Here is a 7019-nt window from a genome sequence, read left to right as displayed (position 1 = left end):
GCTGAATAGAGCTACTTCTGTTTGAAGAGATTGTTGTCTGGCACTGCTACACCGGCAAATGTCTTTGCTGTGTTTTTCTGCCAGATACAGGAATGAGCCCAGAGGAAAAGTATTTTCATTGCTAAACATCATCTGCTGCACAGCTTCACTTTTTGTCCATCCATAACCCTGGTTCTGATGGAGGAAAACTACTTTGACTTCCCTGTCTTGCAAATTAATTCAGACTTGAGCTAAGCCAGGTGCAAATCCCTCCTAGATGATGGGAGGGAGAAGGGAGGGAGTGCCAAGCACAGTCAGGCCAGGAAGTGGAAGCACGTGCACACTGCTGTGCTGGAGAAGGAGTTTCTGCAGTATCCTTGCGTGTTCCCACTTCCCCTTGTTGGCAGCTGGCAAGGACTGGCTTAATTTAGCAAGATAAGGAAAGCCTTAAGCACTTGGTTAGGTAATTTAAATGAGGAACTTTATGAATCAGAAAGAACCTAAAACCCAGATAGGCAACATAGATCTGCCCACTGTATGGTGCAGAGCACCCCACAGCACATGGTTTATTTGTGTTTCCCTGAGGTGTAACTGACAGGACAGCAGCATCTTCTTGAGGTGGGTGCTTGTGAGCAGTGCAGGGTGACTTCCATGAAAACTGAAACTTGGGATGTAGTTCCTCCTGTGGGGTAACACATACAAGCCAGTGCTGCCATTCTCATCTTCTCTGTGCACTGGTGTCACATGAATGGTTCCAGTGCTTATGTGGTGGGACAGCTGTTCAGGCCACGGCTAACCCAGAGGACAGTTCTTATCTCAGTATAACCTGCTACTAAACGTGTATCCCAGTAGGAAGGAGTACACAGAATTGGGTGGCCAGGAAGAGATGTGGAGGTGGTGCCATTTTGGGTCCATGAAAGCAAGGCTTTATTTTCTTTCAAGTAAGACTCCTGGCAGAAAGGAAGTGGAAAAAAAGAGCTGCATGAGCAATTTGCTTTTATTTTCAGAACTTGAGCAATTTGGTAAGGAAGCTTGAAAGGTGTCCTGTGAGACCACCAGCCTGGGAGGCTCAATGCCTCAAAGAAAGACCCTTATTTTTCTGTGCAAGTTGCCTTGTTGATGGATATTTTTCATTGCATGGGTATGTACTGGAACACTGCACAGTTGTTTCCTAAGGCTTGGTGCCTACTACTGGTTGGTAGGCATCCATCTTGCTCTGTATGAGAGATTGTGAGGAGCCTTTAATCACAATCCCCTTATCAGAGCATCAGCCAAAGCTCAGGATTCCTGTGAGCTGTGTGTTGGACGTGGGTGCTTTGAAGCAAGTGCATGTGTGTCCCAGATCGTTTGAGGGGAGGGGGCTTGCATTTGAATCTGCTGCCTTGTGAACTGGGGAACAGGGTGGGGAAACATGCATGTTGGAAAGTACTTCTTATGTGCTTTCTTGTCATCTAGAGGTTTCCTGACAAGTGTTCCACTTGGTTATGGGGCAGCTCAGAGGAGTTGCACTTGAGTCTCCAGCTGTGAACACACCAGTGAGGGGCCTCTGAAAAAAAAAAGGAGGGGAAATTGAAAACAGATCTAATGTAAGCAAAGTATGTTGGTGCAGTGTTGAAATTAATCACAGGCAGTCAGAATCTCAGGCTTTGTAATGGTGTATCCTGTGAAACTGGACTAATTAACTCCTCCTTGAGAATGTCTTTGATGCCTTAAAGGAGATGGACTTCATAATCTGTAGTCATTTTACTAGTTCTTAAAACATTCAGAACTATGTAGAGTGTTTTTATTATGAGAGGCACATTTATGTGGATGTAGTTATGGCTGTTAGCAATTCCATTAATGTGATCTTCAGATTTTCATAAATCACTCTGAACTGGTTTGGCAGATGCTTAAATTTCACGACTTGTTCCAAAGAGATTGTCTCGCTGTGCTGATTTATACAAATAGTCCCAGAACTGGTGAAGCCTCTGCCTCGTGCGTGACAAATTTAAGCTACCTGAGTTGTAATAAACCTTAAACAGAATTGAAAATGAATTAGCAGTTTCCATTTCGTTTGCTTTTATCTATAGTTTTAAATGACTGTGCCCCTGATACAAATCAATAAATGCAGAGTGTGGCCTTGATTCTGCAAGGTGAGTAGAGAGATGCCTATTGCTGAGCTGCTGGTACTTGCAGAATGGAGGCTGGACCTTTGTGGTGTCTAATATGCAGTTGTTCTGTTCTTACCTGGCTCTCTTGAATGGTGAAGGTGATATTTTGAATGTTTCACATGCACTGATCACCAAGCCAGTCAGGCTTGCACAGAGCTGTTGGCTTGTGTTGAATCTCCAGCGTAATGCTTAACCTACCTTTACTTTCTCAGACTTTTGATTGGCGTTATCTACTGTAGCATTTACTCAATTCAACATGAAAATTTAAACCTTGGAAAGTGCTGCAGAGTTAACTCCACTGAGCAATGACTGTGCACTGTGGGTGTGCTCTTGCATTGAATGAAGCCCATGTTCCTGTGCAGTAATAAAATTGAGTTTTACCATAAACCCTATTTTCTTTCAGTGGTTTGGTTTCATTTTAATTTTAAAAGCAACCAATGTGATGTTTGAGGGAATGTTTGTAGCAGCTTGTTTTGGGATGTGTTATTAGGAGAAGCCTCTCCAGTTGATTAGTTCAGTAACTCTGAGCTGAACACTAATGATGCTCTCTGTCTCGCAGTGATGTAACTTACTGTGGTTTTAAGTTCTGACAACCTACAAGATTGGAGATGTCACCCATTGCATAAATAAGGGTGGAAATCTTGCATTAGACACTTTCTTTTAAGGTGGCATTTAAAAAACACTAATCTGTCAACAGAACACAGAGGACTTAGATTGCTTTTCTAGATCAAACTACACTAATGCCCTTCTTGTATTGCTTGTGGATTTAGCTGTGTAACTATAGAGTTAAATCTTGTCTTTGCTGCATGTTACAAAGCTATACAGCTTGTGAATTTGTGATAATAGAGAGAATGAAGGCTTAGCAAATGTCTCTTTAAGCTATTAATCATGAGACTGGCAACATCATTGTCTTTATTACATTCATAATTTAAAAATCCTATCATGGAGGAGGAAACATGGAGGCTTGTTAAATATATTCTTCAGTGGAAAGTACTAAGAAATCAGATCATTAAAGTACAGAATCATAAGAGACACTAGAGCCTTGCCAGGAACAATAATTACTATTTATATGTAATAGGCACTGGGAGGGAAAAAGATGAGTCTGGTTTGCTTATGCCTGAACTTAATGGGTTTTATGAGTAACCAGCTAGAAGGATTTGGGGATTGAATTTCATTTCAGAGTATGTAATATTACAAGCTATAGAGCTAAAAACTGTTGTAAACGGAGTGAAATATCTTGAGAAATCAACTGGTTTGTTTTCTCTCAACACAAGTAAGCAGAACATGTGCGAAGCAGCTCCAGCTCCTGCCTGAAATTCTGATGTGTTCTTAATTCTTGGATTTCATTTCAGCATTGCTGGTAACTCATCTCCCCTAACCTGGCACCTTGAGGTTCCAGACCTTACCTAAACACTAAGGTTACCTGGGGCTCTTTACAGGCAACTTTGGGGAGTGGCTGAGAGGAGGAAGGATCAAAAATCCACTGGGGAATCTGCACCGCCTTGTGATAAATGTTTTGTGGGAGGAAAGGCAGGGGAGAAACTGAGCTTTAAAAAATATGTATTTAACTGGATAATGTGGGTCAGGTCATGTTTATGGTACATATAGAGCTTGATGCAGACAAGGAGCCATCTTGTTTGTGGAAACCTTTGAGATGAGTGGGAGAGGAATGCAGGGAAGAGATGCCTTCTGCAGGGATCATTGCTCTGCACAAAGGGACACTCTGTCTTGCTTCAAGCCTGTGCATTTTACATCAACGTAATGCAGGCAGCAACTGCAGCAAAGGAAGAAATTCTCTCTGCAGTGTTCAGCTGAGCATCACGTTTGTTGAGGGCAGTTGGGGCTTGATAATTTCTCCTCAGCATCTCTTGACAGCTCCAGCCCATTGAAGAGCTGGCAGGCGCTGCTGCTCCATGGGGCTGCTCTAAGGGAAGGTGTTCACAAATCCAATAGATTGCAGCTCACCTTTCAGGTCTGGCTTCCTTGGGGTTTCAGGTTTGGGGGGTTGCTGGTTTTTTTTTGTTTTTAAATAAGTCTGAAGTACAGATTGTTTAGGGTAATTCTTCAATTAGTATGTTCCCTTTTCATTCAGGAAACTTGGCTTAGGAGATGTGCTCTCAGTTTTGCATACTGAAATGCTCCTGTTTCACTATTAATGGCCAGAAAAGAGTCTTCAGAGCTGAATTTTTGGCAGTTTCGGGCTTTTTCTCTGGTAATGGATCTTTAGGTGAATGGTTTTTTTACTTTAGAACATGAATATAGCTAAAATATTCTTAAGTAATTAAATGTAATGCCTTGAATTAAGGACTACTTAAGATACTTGTAAGCAATTGGTTGTCCCCAGATGTCATGTCCTAGTCTTTAGAAGGGACTGGGATGTATTTTGAGGGGATCAGTGCTATTTAGAAAACAGGGAGCATAAAGGTCCAGCTTCCAAATTCACTCTCTGATCATTTTACCTGAATGAACATCAGAAACAGAGCATTTAAGTTCTGATGCAGTTCTTAGAAGGGCTGTAGCTCATGGCCTTTCTGGGGGCTGTGGGGGTTCTCTGGGTGCTGCCTGAGTCAGATGGATCTTCCCAGGGTACTCTTTGGCCACCAGATGTCACGCAAGGACCACCAGAGCAGCGTGTGCTGCTGTGCTCCTGCTCCCAGCTCACGGGCTGACCAGGCCATGGTGTCTCCTGGTTGCGTGTCGCTGCCACGTCGGTGGTTGTCTTCTCACACGTTCCTCAGCGACGTCTGCGCTGCAGTTGCAGAAAGAATGTGTGTGTTAAACCAACCCCCCACCACCACCTTCCACCCACCATCAAATCCACTGAAAATCCCCCTGTATCAAACATGTAAGTGTTTGGCTCCAGTGCAGTTACTCCAGAGTCCCATCAATTTTACAAATTGGCCGAAACATTTTTTGGTAGAGAAGCCTTGCATACCAGAGGTCTTTAGTCTGATCAAACTGCTGCCCTGCCATAGATCATGACTGTTATTTTTATAACTCCGTATTACCGTGGCAAATGCTGGGAGGGGGGAGAAACCACATCAGTAGCAACTTCTGTCTGATTTGTGGTCATATGCTTATAACTTGACATGGTTTTGCAAATAACTAAACAAAACCAGGAATTCTTTTAGGGGGAGGAAAAAAAACCCTACCCAAAACTCCAAAAAACGGCTGCATCAAATATCTTATGTGGAGTCTGAATTGCTCACAATTTGCATCTTTTAATGAAAAATGGTTCAGCAGAGGAATGAGAACTGGTTGCCCTCTTATAGTGAGTTGGGACTGTGCTGTGGCTGTCAACCGCTGCCAAACACTGACAGCCTCTGGGCCATGCATTTTCTTGAATTTTTATTTAATTGCTGGTGTCTGCTCAGGCTTTATCCTAAATTTAGTAACATTCAGTGCTCACTTTTCTCTGCAATACCTTTATAAATTCCTATATAATCTGATCTCTAATTTTAAAGCCATCTGTCATTTTTGAGCTGTATATTTTCCAGCTTTAAAAGGTCTTGTTGAAGGAAAATTTAAATTCATGGCCTACTGAAAATGTATTTTTCTTTAAATTATTCATTGGTAAAATGTCTTTGAACTTGTGTTTGTGTAGCTGGTGAGTCGGGGGCAGATGCTGGGATTCCTGGATGGTCCTTGCTCGGATGCCCTGTCCAGAGCACTGCTCACCTCATGGCAGCAGTGGGACTTGCTGCATCAACACCTCACCCAGGGACCAGCCTTCAGAGAGGTGTCCCCTGTCTGTCACACGCCATCCTGTTCACTAGGTGGCATTGCTTCCCATTCTAAAAGCTTCTAAATACTTCATTAATTATGCTAATCCCCGTGGTGGATGGAAAATGAACTGCACTGCCATGTCTTCACCCTTGTGTCCGTTTTATTCTACTCTGCTGATGGGATTTCTTGGGTTGAGTGACCTGGAACATCCTCATGCCAGTTGTTGAAGTTCTGGGTCCAGGGAAGGCTTTGGCTTGGCAAACGTGAGCGAGCCTGTTGGGAACGCTCTGAAAGTGCTGCCCTGGCTGTTGGCAGCCAGCTCTGTGGTGCCAAGTCCACCAAAGTCATCGTTCTCCTCAAGTCTTTGACCTGGATTATAATCCTTAATAAAAAAATGTCAATGTACTTGCTGGAGCAGGGTTGGTGAAGCCTTGCCTGTCCTAGAGTGGGAGTAAAATGTGCTGATGTGGGAATCCTTTCTGATATCAGACCAACCATGGGGGCAGCAGGAGAGCAAGGTGCTCTGGAGGATAATGAGCTGCTACTCATCACTTGGGTGTTTTGAGGGAGATTTGTTCCTGTCTTTTCCATGCAGCCCTGTTATTTTATTTTACATTCTTATGCCCTTCCTTGTCTTCCTCCTTTCCTTACGCGAAGTCTTAATTAAGGGCTGAAACGCAGTACATGTAAGAATCCTGCCTGTTGCCAATGGGAATTAATTGCAGCCTTTTGTAGGCTTTAAAATGAGATGAATTTTGCTTTCACAAGCTCGTTTTAGTAGCAGGAGTACTTAGTTTGTCTGTGGGACACATCAGGAAGGCAAGGTGGCAAGGTCTCTGTGAGGTGCAGCTCTCACCTCAGTAGGTGTCAGGTCCTGGATGTGTGAAATCCCGGAAACCTGTGAGGCTGAGAATGACCAACTCCCTGAGGCAACTGAGATCAGGGTGCTGCCCTCGAGGGAGGGGAGTCCTGCCACTTCCCAGCCTTGAATTCCAACAGTGCTTCCCAGCCTACAGTATTTATGCCCCTTTCCCTTTGCAAACCCTGGCGGTGCCGGATCCAAGTGAGGACCTGCAGAGGCAGCTCCGTCCTGAGCTGCTCAAGACAGGCGAGTCCCACGCTGGGCTCAAGAACATCCTTGCTTTGCTCTCATGAAAGGACAAG

The sequence above is a fragment of the Taeniopygia guttata genome, chromosome 9, assembly GCF_048771995.1.
Source record: "Taeniopygia guttata chromosome 9, bTaeGut7.mat, whole genome shotgun sequence".
NCBI lineage: Eukaryota > Metazoa > Chordata > Aves > Passeriformes > Estrildidae > Taeniopygia > Taeniopygia guttata.
The sequence above is the reverse complement of the archived record's forward strand: the minus strand, read 5'-3'. Positions refer to the sequence as shown.